The sequence below is a fragment of the Melospiza melodia genome, chromosome 4 (assembly GCF_035770615.1).
Source record: "Melospiza melodia melodia isolate bMelMel2 chromosome 4, bMelMel2.pri, whole genome shotgun sequence".
Lineage (NCBI taxonomy): Eukaryota > Metazoa > Chordata > Aves > Passeriformes > Passerellidae > Melospiza > Melospiza melodia.
In genome coordinates this window covers 72,116,021-72,134,260 of record NC_086197.1, presented here as the reverse complement: position 1 = coordinate 72,134,260, position 18,240 = coordinate 72,116,021, and the positions used below count along the sequence as shown (strand labels likewise).

Sequence of the window (18,240 nt, the reverse complement as noted above, 5' to 3'; positions counted from 1 at the left end):
CTTTTGTATCACTTATGTTTTAAATTTAAAATCTTTGTTGTATTGTCATCCTGTTTTTTTAACAATGACAACATGGAAATGTAAAACTGGCAAGCATAACAATTTTCGAGATATGAAGAAGTCTTGTTTCCCACAAGAGCAGAAACAAAGAAAATGTAGAAAATATGTAGAAAATGTAGAGATGTAGAACCTAAAAATTATGTACTTTCAAGTCCAAATATTTTTAGATAACAGAAAAAACTATACTATATATATTAGACGTATTTTGAGAGTTTGGATGCAGAAATTTAAAAATCTCTGTTGTTATTAGCTCTATTTAAAGTGACTACTGTCTTAAACATAATATCTTTCAATCAATAGTGGAGGACTAATTCTGGGATTCTTACATGCATATGAGTATGGATGAAGGCCATCATTATATTACACAATCTTGTCAGATCTGAAATTTTTATGTTCAGATTCTATTGCATGAATATCCAACTGAAAGTTTTTTGATTTTTTTTTTCCCCAAAGAACTCTTCTGGCAGATAACACTCTGAGAGACCTCTGCAGATGAACAGGGAAGCAGGACTCTGACTGAGCTCTACCCTGCTATTTTCATGGCAATATTTTACATCTGTCAATAGGCATAGTAGCATTTCTGACAAATAATTGTAGGTCTGAGCCTAATCCATGTTTTATACCTGACTCCTACACATTTTGGGCCACACTTGAAAGTAAGGGTTCAAGTGTAAATAAAAATGACAGGTTGCTCAAATCACAGAAAAATATGAAGCTTTCTTGTGCAATGACCAAAAATAGTTCTAACACTTGACATAACACACTAAGAAGAGAGGAGAGTTGTCAACTGGGAGTAAACCTAGTTGAAACACAGCTGGGATGTGTTCCTCCACTCTTTTAATGTCAAGTCATAACCCATGCTCATTTGTCACAGCCAGCACAGGCACAACCTTCAGAGCAAAAATAGTGAGATCAAAGTTAGACCAGACTTTTCCAAAATATGGATCTGGTACACAATGCAAATCTCTATTCCTGAGGATATGCATAGAAAAATACTTTTTTCACTCTGAGAGATGCCAAAGGAAGGCATCCAGGCAGCACAAACAACCTTCAGCCACCAGCTGGGAAGTAGAACATGAAGTCCAGCAGGTAATCCAGATACAGCGTCTTGTACTCAGCAGAGGTATGCCCACATAGAAGAAAATACGAATTTCCTACTCATACAAATGAAAAAATGGGGGTTTTTTCTCTCTGCACAGGGCTTTATCAAATATTAATGGGGTTTTGCCCTGGCACTTTAGCTAATCAGTTGCATAGACTATGATAATTAATGCAGTCTTTAGAATCACCCAGTATGCTAGAGAATTTTGACTCTCAGTCTCTACTTGCTTGTCAATATTGTAAAACTATAAGATATTATTAATACCAGCTCATACTGAAAACAGAAAATTCAGGGTATTCTTGTGATGGTTTGCTAGGAATTAATTCAAGCTAGGTCATTGCTTAATGATAGCTAAGTATCTAAATGGCACCCAGTTTTCCTTGAAAAATAAAATCTATTTCCCACCCCTTTTTCAAATATCCTCTTTTGGAAGGTAACAGCAGCTGTGTAAGAGTTATAGAGACCTTCAACCCTGATTTTCATCCAAGTGAGTCTACCTCAAGAAATAATGCACTTTCTTCGGCATGTACTATGCCAGCCTTGAAATGGCATTTTAATATGGCCAGGAGCTCACTAAGTAGCCAGTCATAACCAGCCCCTCTTAAATTTCTATAGCCAGCTTCCTGCTGCATGATATGTAGTTTGAGACTTGCAGGTAGTGCACAACAGGAGAATTAATGACAAAACAAATCAATAAATAGTATTTTGTTCCTCTAGTTCCTTGGACTCTTACAAGGGGCACTTATATCCGCATTTCAGTTTGGAGCTGGACTTTGATTTTCAAACAGTTTTTCAAATTTTCTCCATTTGCTGTGGTCTGTATCATATCATGGAATGATTCTGGAATGTTTCACAGCAAATTAATCCCTTATAGATGAAAATTAAGCAAAAAATGAGCCCAAGAGTGAATCTAATGCATTCCTGCAGTTTAGGGGTGTTCCCTTCAGGACACGAGGGCTTGTCAAAAAAACTTTCTCCACTAAATTAATATAATGTGGACATCATGCCCTCAGCAACAACAGTTTGGGTCTACAAAATCACTTCTGCAGGGATAAACTGTTTGCTAATGTAGATGCAACCCTATAATCTCATGAGGAAGGAGATAATTATTATAATTATTTTATACTTGTACAAGATGCCCTTTAGGTTGTGATTAATCTGAAAAGCCTTTTCAGATCCTCAGAAAATCTCAATGGCATGTTGAAAGGAACCTGTCACTCAGGAGGCCCTCAGACAAGTTCTGATCTGCATTTTAGGGCCATTATTCCTACTGTGACACCATAGCCTAGGGAAAAGACAGCTTGTGTACCAAAGTCAGGGAACAGTTACCTGCCGTACATCCCCCTAATTTAGAGCATAGAATGCAGAATAAATTACTTCAAATTACCCAGTGAATTGTTCCCTTTTGTGAAAGAGCAAAACCCTTATCTTTTAATGCAATTAACAACAAGAGCTTTTCTGTCTTTTTTTTTTTTTTCCCACAGGAAGTATTACCTAATCTACAAGCAGTTCTACTGTTAAGAAAAGCACAAATGATTGTAAAACTGCCAAACTGGATGCTTTACTGGCTCCATACCTGCCATTTTCAGCCACCAGAATATTGAGAGTTTCTCCCTGAGTCTGGTAGCCAGGCTACCAATGGTGACACTGCTGAGCAGGCTGACCCTTTTAGGTGAATAACGTAGGGAAAATGACATGCTAAAATGGAAAGCCTAAGAAATTACTGAGTGGCAGTGGGACAGACACTGGCCAGCAATGACCTGCCCTGCTCACCACACACATCTTCCAGCCCAGGGGGAAGGCACTGGCTTCATATTGCCCTGGCAGACAGGACTTGAGTAAAGAACCGAGATTAACACTCCAGTTGACTTTATCAATGAAATATAAAAGCCATTATTCATAATTAGATCAAGATCCTTTTATCCCAGCCTAGCAATGTGAAATGTCCTTGAATTAGAAGTTTATAAGAGTGAACTAAATTTCAATAAAGATGATTTTTCTTCCTAATGCAGACTTGGCTCAGAAAATACTCAGATATTACCATATTTACAGGCGGTTTAAATGTTCCTAACAAGTTCTGCATTTGCATTCTTATGCATGCTTAGTGGAACAACAAAAAAATTATTTACTTTTATTTGCATATTATTAATTAAGAGAGCTCTGTCATTATACTTTCATAAGAATTACATTAGCAGCACCACTGTTAGAGACAAGGATATGCAGAATTTCATGCAACTTGTTCCTAAACAAGAGGTTACAGTCAGTGTTTGTAGTATTCATGATTAAAGAGTGAGTTGGTTTTTTTCTTTTCATTCTTCATTTTATAATAGTTAATTGGAACTGTATAGGAACTCAACCAAGTAATGTCTAATTTGCTGCCAGTAATAATCCAAATTTTGTCACATAGAAGAGCAGTACAGTCAACTAGGATCCTTTTAGTGCTGTCTTAGAAAGGCATTTTATATGAGTCCATTAATAAGAGAACATTACTCTCTAAATGTGCAAGACCAGAAAAGGGTCTTTAGGTAAGAAATAGAATTAGCTAGTATGACATAGGAATGGCCATAAATGAAAGATATCAGAAAATTACCAAAACTTCTAAAGATAAATGGTGAGATAGAAAGGTTTAGAATGCTGTTTCAATGAACTTATGACTAAATTTTAATAAGGGAATGTTATATTTTGCAAGAGCTCAGTTATAATACTGCTCATATATTACTTATTAAGAAAAAATGGTATAATAATATTTCCATATAATTTCAGTCACAAATATAGCTATTGCAGCGCCATCACCATTAAAGGAAATTATTATGAGTTTGCCAGACTTGTAGGAGACTATATGTACAATACTGAGATCAGCAGTTCATAATATATTCTTTTAATTTTTGAAAAATCACCACAGCTTTCAAAATTTAAAGAGAAACAAAATACAATCTAAGCCAAAGTGTATTTCCTCCTGCATCAGTTAATTTTATTTCATTTTAATGGCTATCTGCTTCGCTCTTCCCAAAATCCTTGCTAGTTAAAGGTGAAAGCTCTTCTTACAGCACTGGCTCAAGAGAGGAAATTCTCTGCTTTTGTGTTGCTCCTTGCATAATTTGCAGTTGCAGCTGCTCACAATGGGCCTCCGTTTCAGCTGCACAGTGAAGGAAGCACAGTTTCCCCAGTGCTTCTCTGGAGTCTTTGATATTCAGTGTTTCTCTGAAAGATCCCAAAGTCCAATAATTAGACAAGAACTTCAATTGTAATTGTCCTTTGCAGTTTCACAGAAAATGGGGTTTCTAAAGGCAATGAAACAAAAGCATCCATTTTCATGTATTAAAATCTTAAGAACTTGAAAAAGATTAACCTAAATTTCCAGACAATCAGATTTGGCAAGTACTGCCAAATTTTTGATCTGGAAATAATCAGTGGAGTCACATATTTATTTTATGCTTCTTTTTCCAAATTATCTCCAGATGCTGTATGGAAATTTATTCTGGATAGCTATATTAAGTATAATCATTTCACTTATATTGCTATTGTTCAAGTTTCATTAATATAAATGTTGAACAAGGAATATAAAAAATTTGCATAAAGTAAGTCACAAATTTTGGAAAGGGGAATTTTCCCATAATTTCCTTATGTGAACTTTGAAATTTCAGAGAAAAATGAAATTGAAATTTCAAGGTCAAGGTGTGTTGGCAGTTTAAAAAATGCTGCCTAAATGATGAAAATTACTTACCACAGAAATGCATATACTTAACAAAAAGCTACTAAGGTAGATGGAAGTGAAATTCTGATTAAGACTTCTGTTTTGGATTTTTTTCTGTTTCTTGTAATAGTGAATAGTATGTGCACCTTTCTCTTTTACTGGTATCACAGCAATGTATGTTTGGTTTTCAATGGCTAATCCAAATGCTGCTAAATCTCCTGTGAATGGCAGGAATGAGGATGAATTCACATCTCAGGAATAAATCTGGAAACAAGAAGTGCCATGAGTGTGTAAAGATATTGTCTGCAGGTATTTCCAGTGGCTTTCTCCTGTATGTCCAGTCCAATATATTTTATTTGATGGTGGCAATTTATGTTTCTTCAACGGAAAAAGGAAGACTAAAATCCACTTGGAAGAAAGTATCTAGAGGACGCTTCTCTGCACGCTGAGAGCAGTGTCCTTTTCCAATCCCATATTCCCATTGTATTTCACCCAAGTTAGCATAGGGCTGATGAACCTTAACTGTATGCTTTGACCTCAAAGTTTAGCAGTCCTCTCAAACTATTTGTCTCATTAACTGCAAGATGTGCAAAGTATTTACATGAACAAACAATGGAATGAAGTGGGAAAGCAATTCTCCAATATGTATTGTTCCCATAAATATAAACCGCTATATATTTCCAGTGCACTGTCAGCCAGATTAAGCTCATCAAATACCAATTCTTTGCTCAGCTATAATGAAAATCTTTTACGTGAGGTAAAAGATAAATGGGACATTTGTCATCATGGCTGTAATTCAGAAATACTCATCTACAGGTAGCTTAAGGAAAAAAAGTTAAGTCTTTGAGCCTCACCATAATTTTTTTCTATTGTGGCCTGTTCCTCAAAGTATTATATTTGTCAAATACTAATTAAAAATGAAAATCTATGTATCTATGTTATTATTGCTTGAGTGAGATAGAGTGCCAGTAGATATATGTGAATTAATAATTTGAAAAGCAGGGATGGATGACATGAAACAAACTCAATGGAGTCTTTTACTTATCCAGCAAGAGTACATTAAACAGCTGCAATTTCCTCTTTTCACACAGTTATGATAACTATCTCCTCCTGGTAGGAGCAGCACCAATTGCACACTTATGCCAGGTACTGAAGTGAGTTTCTGTGAGAGCATTTTGTTCACTCTAATCTTCTGTCACGCAGAGTTCTCCACTTAAATTATTGTTCATAGAATACTCCACGGCACTGGTTCTGGAAATTGAACACCCAAATGAGATTTAGAAACAAGTTTATTCTTTGACATAATTTTCCAGAATACCAGAAGTCCTGACAAACCCTTAAAAGGTATTCTGTGTTTGTTTGCTTGCTTTATTACTGGAAGAGCAGAAATTATATTTCACCCAGAAAAAGCTGTGATTTCATTATTTCAAAAACAGGAAAAGTGGTCTACTATGTTCTTGTGCTGGCCTTAATCTCTCTAGCATTAGAGAACTGCTAAAATTTCTGCATTTTTTGCTGTCCTCCAAAAATAATTTTAAAAATCTAAAAACCATACCCAGAAAAATAATCTGAATATAAGACCCCATAATATACACACTTATATGCTTTACAGCTTTTTAAACCCTTGAAATAAGAACTTTGCTTTTCTAATCAGAATTTAACTCCTGTTGTTTTAAAATTAATAACTAAAAATGTATACCAGGTCAGAGAGTATGACGAGTATCAAGAGTTTTGATTAACCTGGTAGCCAGATGGCGACTCTTGATCTGAGGTTTGCTGTTACTTAGCTGGATTTTAGCTTTTGTTCTTAATAGGTATGGCAAATATTGTATTCTGCCACTACTATATTTTAGCATATTTAATTGCCAAGTTCACGAGAAACCAGCCCACTGCTTCTCCCAAACAGATGGTGGAAGTTGATTTTAACACTGTAGTGAGACTTGTTTTCCAAAATGCTTGCATAGCTTTATGAAGTGTAATTGCTGTTTGGTATGCACATGCAATATCAGCTCATGGGCGTGTACGCAGTTAGAGGCCAACTATGCAAGGTGTTGAGCTCTCTAGCCTGGAACTCTGCACTGGGAAAAGCTTCTGCATTTACAACTCAGCACATGTTCCATTTTCTGTGGAGCTGGGGCTACACCTTCAGTTCCTGGGAGACATATGATCTTAATTAACACTGCTGTCCATTCTGGACATTATTTACCCTTTCATTATATATCTACTCTTTTATTAGTTTTAAATGTGGTCAATTTACAGCTGTACAAGTCAACTAGGCATATAGTAAAACTAATTTTTAAATTAATTTCTACTTTAACTTCCAAGCTAAATCTGCAGGTGCCGCAAAGTCAAATGTGATCTAGAGAAATGGTCTAAAAATGAAGAGCTTACATGAACACTTCTTGGCAAATAAAAAGTACAAAAAACAACAATAGGTAAGGTAAGTCAGAAATGTAGGTCCTAATATCTCCCAGCAGCCTCTGAAGTTCAAATCTGGATCTGAACCCAAAGCCCATGGCTCACCAATCATTAAGAATTGTAAAATTTGAGAATAATTTGTATGCAAAAAAAGGACAAAATAAGAAACTAAAAAGCAGTAAAACCACCTCTTGCCGTGCCCCACAAAGCACAGGAATACAGCTAGGGACGTGGGTTGGAGCAGCCTGTGTGCCCCGACGTGACCTCAGAGCTCTGTCCCACAGCACGGGGTGCTCGTGTCCCCAGCCAGTCACAGCAGCCCTCAGCCACGGCTACAGCAGCAGCCACAGCCCAGGAGCTGCACTCTGCTGGAAAACAATCGCCAGGAGCAAGGAGCACTGCAACAGCCTCCTAAACCCCCCCTTACCTCAAAGGACCTTGACCATATATTTTGTAAGAGAAATTGTTTCACCTAAGTACAGTCCTATTCCTGCTGAAGTCTCATATGAATGGCCGCAGCTTTCACACCGCGCTCAGCACAGGACTAACTCCAGCAGCAAATGTCCAGAGAAATAAACAAGAGCTACAACAAGTAGTGTCCAACTAACATGCAATCCTACCAACAAGTGAACCATCAAATGAGCAGGTCACTGATATTAATTGCGATCTTTGAATGCTGCAAAATATTATTCATTTGTACAGTGAAAGTCTGAGTCCTTACATTGTTACACAAAGACTGGGATAGAATAAATATAATGGATTAACGAATAATATGAGAGAATGAATAGTATGCATTATGCTGTGGGAAGATAATGATGTGGCATTAAATAGATCAGCTATTATGCTTCCTAGATTTCAATAATGTAGTTAAGGAAGAGCAAATAAGGCAAAAAGAAGGAGTGAAAGAAATGTAATGTTGTTATTAAAAATGTGTGTCTAAGAATCTTTTGTGTATATTCCCTCACAATTTAATCTGATTAACAAAATGCAATAATTTTCAGCTCAGGACTACTTATGGGGAAAAAAAACAAGTTTTCATCTTACATAAGATTTTGTATAAAATACTTGTCAGCTCAAGATAGCTAACAAGTTAGTTATTAGAGATCCTGCATAATTTTATGACACAAAATAGGTCTTATCACACATTTCACATCTAGACTGTAATGTAAAAAATTGTGTAAAAAATTGGATCCAGTCATTGCGGGGTTTGACTGACTGGAACTAAACATGGTGGGAATAAAACACACATTCTTTTCCAAATGCAAGAAGAAAGGATGTTCTCATTAAAATGATTTGCTGATATGACTTAAAACAATTTATTTAATCTTCACCTTTTTTATGTAAATATCCTTCAACTGAGAATTTAAAAAGTATAATTTAAAATAGATTTTGTAAGTATAATGAGATGCTCTGTCAGATGGGAAGACAAATTAAAAGTGCAATTCACACTGTTATAGCAGCACTGCCACTACAGAGCTACTAATCTTTTGCACAATGCTCACAGTAGAATGTACTCCAGTCTCTGTGGGGCACGTGATTATAGACTCGCAGGGAGACTGGGATTTAAATTATTCATCAATGCGGATTTCCTTTTGCAGAAAAATTTGTGTGCCACATAAATAGCAAAACTGTTAATTCTTGGCCTTTTGCAAATTAACTGCCTGGTAACAGCATCTGCTATTACGGGCTAGCTTCCCTTGCAGTTACAATAGCAATATTCTTTCAAACTGAAAGCTGTATACAAAATAATGTAGAATCTCCTCACAGCCAATTACATGTCCAGAATGCATTAGGTCCTTTAAGTGCAGACAGCCATGCATAAGCCTGCCAAAGACCTGATGGCTGCCAGAATATGGCCACGACCTCTATGTCCAGAGAACAATTCTATCATAGCTATGGCATGCGTTTACATATGAACATCCAGAGGGAATAGGATATCAAAATAATTTTCCTGAAAAAGACTTGCAGTTTTCAAGACGGACACGTATGGATTTCCAGTGGAGTGATATGTGCTTCCATCCATCTATTAACCACAAGAACAGTATAAGCTCACTATCTACAAAGTCAAACTTCATCAACGTCTAGTAGTTATTAAACTTCCACAAAGTGGTACCGGCTCCATTTGGGCAGTAGAGGTTGGCAACATTTGTGACTCGTCAAATCCATCAGCATTTCAGTGGAGCAATACCAGAAGTTGGTTTCTTCTGCATTTGAAGGAACTGTCATAAAACTTTCAACCTATGAGATAGATTGAAATAACTTATTCCTAGCAGCTTCACTGAAAGTATACTTTGGGCACAAAGATAAGCAGATGCCTAAAGTTTAGCCATTATAAAAAAAAAAAAGGCAGAACAAATTAGTGAAAGGAATGTCTTAGCTCCTTTCTTTGTGCCTAGAATGGTACTTTGGACTTGCGGCTCAAAAATTGTAACCAACTAGAAGATATAAAAAATGAAAGGTTTCACAGAAAAACACTTTTGACAGTTACTTCAAAAAAGCAAATATCCTTGATTTTAATACCTAATTTAATTCACTGCTCCTGCCTTAGGAATGAAACAGTCAAAAGTAAGGACTAGTATCAAGAAGGAAAGTACCAAACTCAGTGAAATCTGGGCCAAATGGCAACATTAAAATTACAGGAAAGAAATAATCAGAGACACTGCCTAACTAATTAAGTGCAAAGAAATGCATACAGTTTGATACTGGCCCAAAACACACCATCTCTAGTTCAAAATGTGAAATGCTTACCTTTGAAGCCTGAAAAGTAAATAAAAGTGTAACTTCTGCCTAGACTTCAGTTACACAGAAATCAAAGCTGCCCATAATGAGACACAACATGGAAATTTGTCCATTATGTTCTGACATTTCAGTTTACAGTTCTGAGAACTCATATGACAATATTTTGGTCTTACAGACAAGTTGCATTCTCATTTTAGCATAGTTCTTCAGGTACCACAGTAACCCCGCAATGGAACTTTAATGGATGCGGACCAGTCCTAGGTCTGGCCAGCAAATCCAAACACTTCAGTTAGTCTGGACCATTCTCTCCTGGAAGGTCAAAACCTCTACATACAAAAAACTTTGGAAACACAATCCAGTGCCCCCAGAAATGCAGTTATATCAGTTATACAGTCAGTCTCCTCTCCTGCCATCTGAAGGACACTCAGAGAATATGCAAACCAGCCAGGACTCTTGTCTTTTACTTATGGCTATCAATGGAGGCAACCTGGCACATAACACTGTATTTCCCACAATAATGATCCCAATACAAATGCTCACAGTTCAAGGAGATCTGTCTACAGTAATTGAAAACATAATTTGGGACACGAACCAGACACTTCTAGAGGAAGATTTTGCTGACTTACACATTCCCTTTCTTAAATGCTGACTTTTTCACTTTTGCAAATATATTCAGGATAATGAAGACGGATGTATTTTTCTCTATAAGAGTATAGTCAATCTTAATCCCTAAACTAGTAAATATTACTGATTCTTCTGTGACAAAATCCATGAGGAGTAAATTGCCGCCACCAGTAAGTTCTAGAGACTCAGACACTCCACCCAGGAATATACACCTGAACCTAATCCAATAGGAAAAGTGCACTGTAATACTCTTCCCAGTTTTTGGTTCAGGTAACACTATAATTTAAAAATACATCAGGTTTCATTATCTAGAAGAGGCTTATTTTTTACTATGAACAATTCTGGTTTTCTCAAGAATAATATTCAATTAATTCACTTTCCCTCTCACTCCATGACAGAAGCAAAGCAAAATAGTAGTCCTGGTTCCTAGTTATTTTATGACCATTTGTAGCCCTGAGAGATGCAGATGCAGTTTTTATTTCAGTTAGGTTTCAGATGTTTTCACCAATGTGTATGAATTGAAAAAATTATTCAGAAATTATTATCAGGAAAAAACAATCCACAGAATCATAGAATGGTTTGGGTTGGAAGGAAGCTTCAAGATCATCTAGTTCCAACCCCCTGCCCTGGGCATAGACACCTTCATACATCAGTTTTCTCCAAGCCCCATCCAACCTGACCTTGAACACTTATAGGAGCAGTAAAAGCATTTCTCTGGACAACCTAATCCATAGTCTCATCACCCTCAGAGTAAAGAATTTCTTCCTAATATCCAATCTAAACCTATTCTCTGCCAGTTTAAAGGTATTCCTTCTTGTTCAATCACTATATGCCCTCATAAAAAAAGTGCACGCAGTGACAGGACAAAAAGGGTAATTCTAAATAATATTCAGGGAAGTCCTTTTCACATAATCTTCCTTACAAAATTTCTATTCAAATTATTCTAACTATCTGCCCATAGTTACAGACAGCATATTTGACTTCTAATGGACAGAACAACACATAGTGGTGATGACCTGAAGCATTTCTCCTGCAAATTTAGATATCCTCCCAGGAGAGCTCCAGAATACCAATGCTTTGGACACATGTAAGGATAAAAGAAGTAAATCCTTTCATTTAAATACAATTGGTTTTAAACACAATCTTTCCCTTTTAATGCCATTTATCTCCAAATATATATTTCAGTCTTCATTCTTCTAATTTGAAAGTAACATAGTGAAAGCCCAGCACTGCTGAAGGAGCACTCTAGAAAAGATAATTACCTTTCCTACTGTCTTACTGATATAACTGAAACTAAAAATCCCAGTACTTGTGATAGACCTGTACGTTGTAGGTAATGGAGCAGCCAGCCTAAATACAGCTCCATGCCACTGCAGCTGGAATGTTTCTGTTACTCCAGTTAGTTCATTTAACAGGAGATTAAGTACTTCAGCATGGCACAAAGAAGACTGAAGGCCAAGTCCCTTGGTAACTTTAAAGAATGTCCAAGCACAGAGGAAATCCCTTGTAGATGAAGTACAGCCTATAAACTTTTTAATTTTTCTATTCCATTCCTTTCCTCAAAGGGAGAAGAGGGCTGAGCCTGGATAATAACATTGTCCTTTCAGCATAATTACCCAGCTTTGTCACTGCTTCACACATAATTAAGTATTAATATTACCCTATAAGTAAACAATATGTACATGATATCTCTGCAATGGGCAAGAAAGCACTGCCTTGTACACACACTGTTCACTGAAGTAAAATTGCAAATTGCATGCTGAATCAGGAGCTGTACTATACTGTCAGATATTTTTTATTAAAATGAATTTGTTCACTCTTCAGTACAATGAACCATTAAAAAATAATTTGCACAATGCTAGAAGTACTCATTATTGCCGGGATTTCTATACAGTGAACAGTGTGTTTAAATTACATGAATTGTCACATAAAAGAAACTGGACACAAGACTGCTGTTAGGAAACATCATCACGTGTGAGTCCACACTGTAAAACTGCCTGTGATGGCTTTACCCTAGCCAGCAGCTCAGCACCACCCAGGTCACTCTCCCTCCAGAAAGATGGATAAGAGAATCAGGTGGCTAAAAGGGAGAAAACTCATGGGCTGAGATAAAAGAAGTTTAATAGGTAAAGGAAAAGCCATGCATGCAAGCAAATCGAAGCAAGGAACAAATTCTCTTGGTCAGGCAGGTGCTCAGCCATCTTCAGGCAAGCAGAGCTCCATCACATCATGGTGACTTAGGAAGACAAATGCCTCCACTTTGAATGTCCCCCCCGTTCTTTCTTTCCCCCAGCTCTTATTGTTGAACACAATACTGGTCTGCATTGTCCCTTTGGTCAGTTGGGGTCAGCTCTCTGTGTCCCCTCCCAGCTCCCTGTGCATCCCAGCCAGCTCACTGACAGAGCAGCAGGAGAGGCCCAAAGCCCTGGTGCTGTGACAGTGCTGCTCAGCAGTACCTAAAACATCCCTGTTCCCAGCACAAAGAAAAAAACATTTCCAAGGAATAGGGGCACTATATCAGATGTTCTTTGCCTAAGTGCTGATGACTGCATGGGGAAGGATGCAAAAGGCTGTTTAGAATGAGGTCTTCCATGTTCATTTGCAAACTCTGAGACAAGTCAACTTTAGAACTGCTCAGTCTGACCTCTGTCCTATATTTAAAAATCACCAACCCAGGACAGAGTTCAAACAGCATGACTCCTCATACAGCAGTCAGCAATGTAAGGACTCATGGGTGTTATGCTGTACAAAGACCATGGAAACAATAACTATGAATGCCTTATTTTCAATAACTTGGTTTCATCACTTTCAGAAACTCTGTGTTTGCCTTTCAAAATATCCTATAGTGACAAATTTTAGAATTTACTATTCAGTTGTAGAAAAAAGCACTTCCATTTATTTGTCTTAGACTGTTTTAGATGCTGCTCCTTAATTATAAAGTAACCAGAAGGAATGAGCATTATGATTTTGTACCTTTTTTCACATTTCATCACACCTGTTTTTCAAAGGAAAGAGTCCTAGATTACATTGTCTTTTCTAAGAGCACAGGTGCTCCATGCCTCTGGTTCATATCTGGTTAAATTCATTGTACCCTTCCTAGTTCTTCTACACCTATCTGTGATAGAATGAGTTAATCTTGCATGTAGTATTCAAAAAAACTCTGCAGCATGGAATTGTATCAGTTTAATGAAATTCCAGTGTTTGTTCTCAAAGCTTTACATTTACATTTTCAACACCCCCTTCTCCTTTTCAGTCTTTACCATTGAAGTGACATTCTGTATTAAATATATGCTGTGATTCTAATATTGCTAAATTATAATAACAATGGAAATTTTGAGGTCACTATTCTGTATGTGCAGTTAAGACCATTTCCTCTGCATGCATCACTTGGTGTTTGTTGACATTGAGTTTCATTTGCCATTTTATTACCCAGTAACCCAGTATTGTACCATCAGAATCTCATCCCAGACTGTTTTAAATACCAAGCATTACTTTGTTTTGTCTGCAAACTTTGTTGCTATAATGCTCATCTCATTTTCTGAATAATTTATGAGTCTGTGATATTCAAATTTATGGACATGTTGAGCAGCCTAGGCTCAGCACAGACTTCTGCAGGATTTTTTTGTAACTACACTCCATTATAAAAACAAACCATTGATTCCTATCTTTTAATAAGGTGGCAATATAGGTCTTTTTTACAGGAATTTGATAGGATCTCTTTCACAGCTCCGACTAGATTATATCATCTACATCATCTTTAGCCAATGTTTACTGACACATTCAAAGAACTCTAGGTTTTTGATTCATGACATATCCTTCTAGTTTCCAAGCCATATTAGTGCTTACTGAATCCACTTATGAATCCACCAATTTTATTCTTTATAATAATGTCTATCAAATTGTTTAATGCAAACTTCAAATTTACTGGTATGTAATTCTCATCCTGAGATTCCCCATTTCAAACACTAGTATCATATTTTCCAGGTCCTACTCATTCAAAATTGTAGGTTGCTTATTACTGTTAGCAGATCACCAGCTTTATATTTAAATTACATAGAACATTTGGATGAAAACCACCAGATAACAGTGAACTGTTACTATTAATTATATTGACCTGTTAGAAAATGTCTTTAATTGACACATTAATTTGACAAAGTCCCTCCAATATATCATCCATAAACAATGACTTTGAAGAAAGTATTTTCCTAGTCTTCTCTGCATAATACATAAATGCACACAACTAATCAGGGTTCCTGCAGAATGGCCTTATTATAGTCAATAGCTTTGATTATCTCCCTATTTTTAGCATTTTCTTGAAAATTTCCCATTTCTGTTGGGGGAGAGGGGAGGTGTCTTTTAATTTTAGGTTTCCCTTACCAAGTTGCCCCTCAAAACAGTTTTGTCTCATTTCATTGCAATTTTACTTTTGAGCTGCCAAGTTTACATTTATTTCCTCCTTTGAATGCTAGTCTATGAGTTCTAACAGCTTCTCTCTGATCCTTATCTAACATTATTTTGAAAGTATCGTACAATTAGCCCTTAAGTTTATAGTTTCTTTAAATATATCAAATTTACCTGCAAGCATTTTTATCCATGTTGCTGCTTTCTTCAATTAGTTTCTTTAGGCTTCATCTTTCTCACAATCCACTTTTTTTAGTGTTAAAAGGTACAATGGAGCTTTTTAGATTTCTTTTCTAAAATATATTTGCAGGCATTGGAAATATCTAAACATTATGTGTTTTCTGCTTTTGTCTCTGATTATCCATCTGGGGAATCTTCATTTACTATCTCTTTCAGTAAAGGAATAACTGACATCTATGTGAAATTTAAAATAGAAAATTGACAACACTCAATGGAAAGGACACTTTTCATCCAGTATTTTTTCAGACTATGGAATTAATTGTCAGATTTAGGCTAGGTGTTCAACAAAAGAGTATAATAAATATTTCCCTACTTAGGCATGCCATGACAACCTCCATAAAAATCTGTGATTTATTTTAACAGATACTATGTAAGAATTAATACTCCTACCAATCTCCATTGTGCCTTACCATGTCATTTCTATTTACTTTCCACTCTACCAATGCATGTCTCCCTTATTATCTTCTCTCCATATTATTCCAGAGATGTCTTTTATACCAATAAAATTTAAAGCTCGCAATTTTCATTTCTAAATTTGGGGTTTAGACTTAAAATGCTGAGATGGAGCTGGACATGGAAGACATACACAAGGAGTTTTATGGAACACCACTGATCAAGTTAAATGCAGGACTGCTTAACAGTTACTCCAACAGCTAGAAACAAACATTAACTAGGAAAATATGTTCATTTACAAGATACTAACTATGTCATATTAGCTCCATGTGTGGATCTCCTCACCGTAAAACAAGAAAAACTTATTACAAAACAGTTTATTTCCAAAAGTGTGTGTACATAAAAATAACATTAATCAGAAGACTCTACTGCAAACAACTTTTCAGAAATCTCTCATCAACTAAATTGTTCATTTTCCTAAGTTGTATTCAGTGACAGGTGGTCTTACTTTTCTCTAAAAATTTATACAAAACAAACACAATGTTGTTCATGTCATATGACTCTCTACCGACACTAAGATAGACTGCTGGGTGCTTTCAAAAAATTATATGACTTCTCTTCCCAAGTCAAATTCTACAATAACATTTTATTTTTAATCTTCCAATTGAATGGAAATCTCAAATGCAAATTGCAATGATAGCGTGAAGTGGCCAAACTAAAACTAATAATATAGAACAGTGAAATGGAGGCAAATAAAATGGAAGGGGCAGATGTGGCACTTAGGGATGTGGTTGAGTGGAGCACTTGGTAGTGCTGGGTTAATGTTAGACTTCTAGATCTTAGAAATCTTTTCCAACTTAAACATTTCAAAGTTTAAGGAGTTGAGTAAAATATAAAATTATCTACGCACTTCATTGGCTTTCAGTTCCTAGTATGTGATATTACCATGTCATACTTGTGCAGACATGACAGACAGACAGAAAGGCTTTCTTCAGTCCCAAAATTCTAGTCTACTATTAGTTAAAAAGTGAATATGAATATTCAAATATTTCTTCTTCCTTCTCTCCATAGGAAAAAGGCAGAACAAAAGGATAAGTAGGATGTCAGACCAAACACTTGTATAACTCAACATCCTGTCCTTGGCAATAGTAAACAATGACACCGAAGGAACAATATAAAATAAAGCACATCATGGCAATGCCATTATAAACTCTGCTTTACCCACAGAATACTCCAAGACAGGGCTGGTCAAATTCTCTTTTTCAGGTTGAAGTACACTGGCACAGAAAGTCACTCTTTATTTAAGGAAGCCATTACACACCTTTCAAGAGTCACATACTCTTTATCTTGTCTAATTCTACTATGCTATATGTATTTTAGGGCTAGAACCCTAGAAGCGTGCCAATTCTCAAGGATGAAGACAGGCCAGAAATTTGTACAATGCCCTAATGATGTTGTCTACTTTGTTCGCCATACCTTCCCAGCACTTCTTTCCATTTTTTGCCATTTTTTTGCACTGTTGAATCAGTGCAAAAAAAATATATATATTATAATATATATAATAGATATAAATATATAAAATAATATATATAATTATATATATTATAATATATTATAATAGATTGTTCTATGATAAAGTCAGCTCAGTGCTTAGAAATTTCTAAGCACTGAGCTGACTTTATCATAGGACAATCTATTATAATTCCAAGATTTCTACCCTGAGTGGAAATAATCATTCAGAGCCCATCATTAGGAATGCAAAGTTAGCTTTTCTTCCCAATGTGCATCACTATCAACACTGAATTTCATCTGGCACTTTCTCATACTAACTCCTTGTATTTCGAAATCTTTTGCAAATCTCATCAGTTACTTCTGTTACTTGGCATTTTTACTTCACTGAAAAGATAGCATCAGCACACTTTGTCATCTCCCCATTCACCTCTTTTTCTAGATCATTTATGAACATCTTGAACAGATAGGTGTAGCAGTTTCTTCTGGACTCCACCAATCTTTTCTACTGAAAAGAAAGAATTATGATATTTTTTCCTAACATGTAACTATTTATTAATCTAAGAGAAGAACTTCTCTCATGTCTCATTTCAGCTTTATTTGTTACTAGTTTTGATGAACAATCTTCTTAGAAACCTCTCTTCAGAGTACAAGTGAAAAATAATTTGCAAATATTTACTGTTATTTTGATGAAAACAGATTTATTCATTTATAATTTTCTGATTTTTGACCAAACTAATTTTCCATAAAAATACGTATGTTGTTGATTAAATATGTTTTTAATAATTTTCATTTCTGCTTTCTTTTTGTTTGCCACCTCAGAATGATTTTCTGTTACAGTTCTGTGCATTGTGGAACAGCAGTCTTCATTTGGCAAGGACCTTAACTTTATGGAAGTGGCTCTATTCAATTAAGAGCTTCAAAAAGTACTTCACAATAATGACTTTTTTATAAATCAGGACAAGCTGTGATTGTGTTAATTAAAACCAAAATATGAGGTTTGCTTATATGGCAGTGGGTAGAAGTTCTGTCTGCTTTCAGTTTCTACACACTGAAATAA

General features: G+C 35.9%; 1 protein-coding gene across 4 annotated transcripts in view; it reads right to left on the bottom strand.

Annotated features, from left to right (window-relative positions):
• The window catches only part of TAFA2 (TAFA chemokine like family member 2), a 189,052-nt gene that overhangs the window by 65,111 nt on the left and 105,701 nt on the right, over nucleotides 1–18,240 (bottom strand). The window lies entirely within an intron of this gene.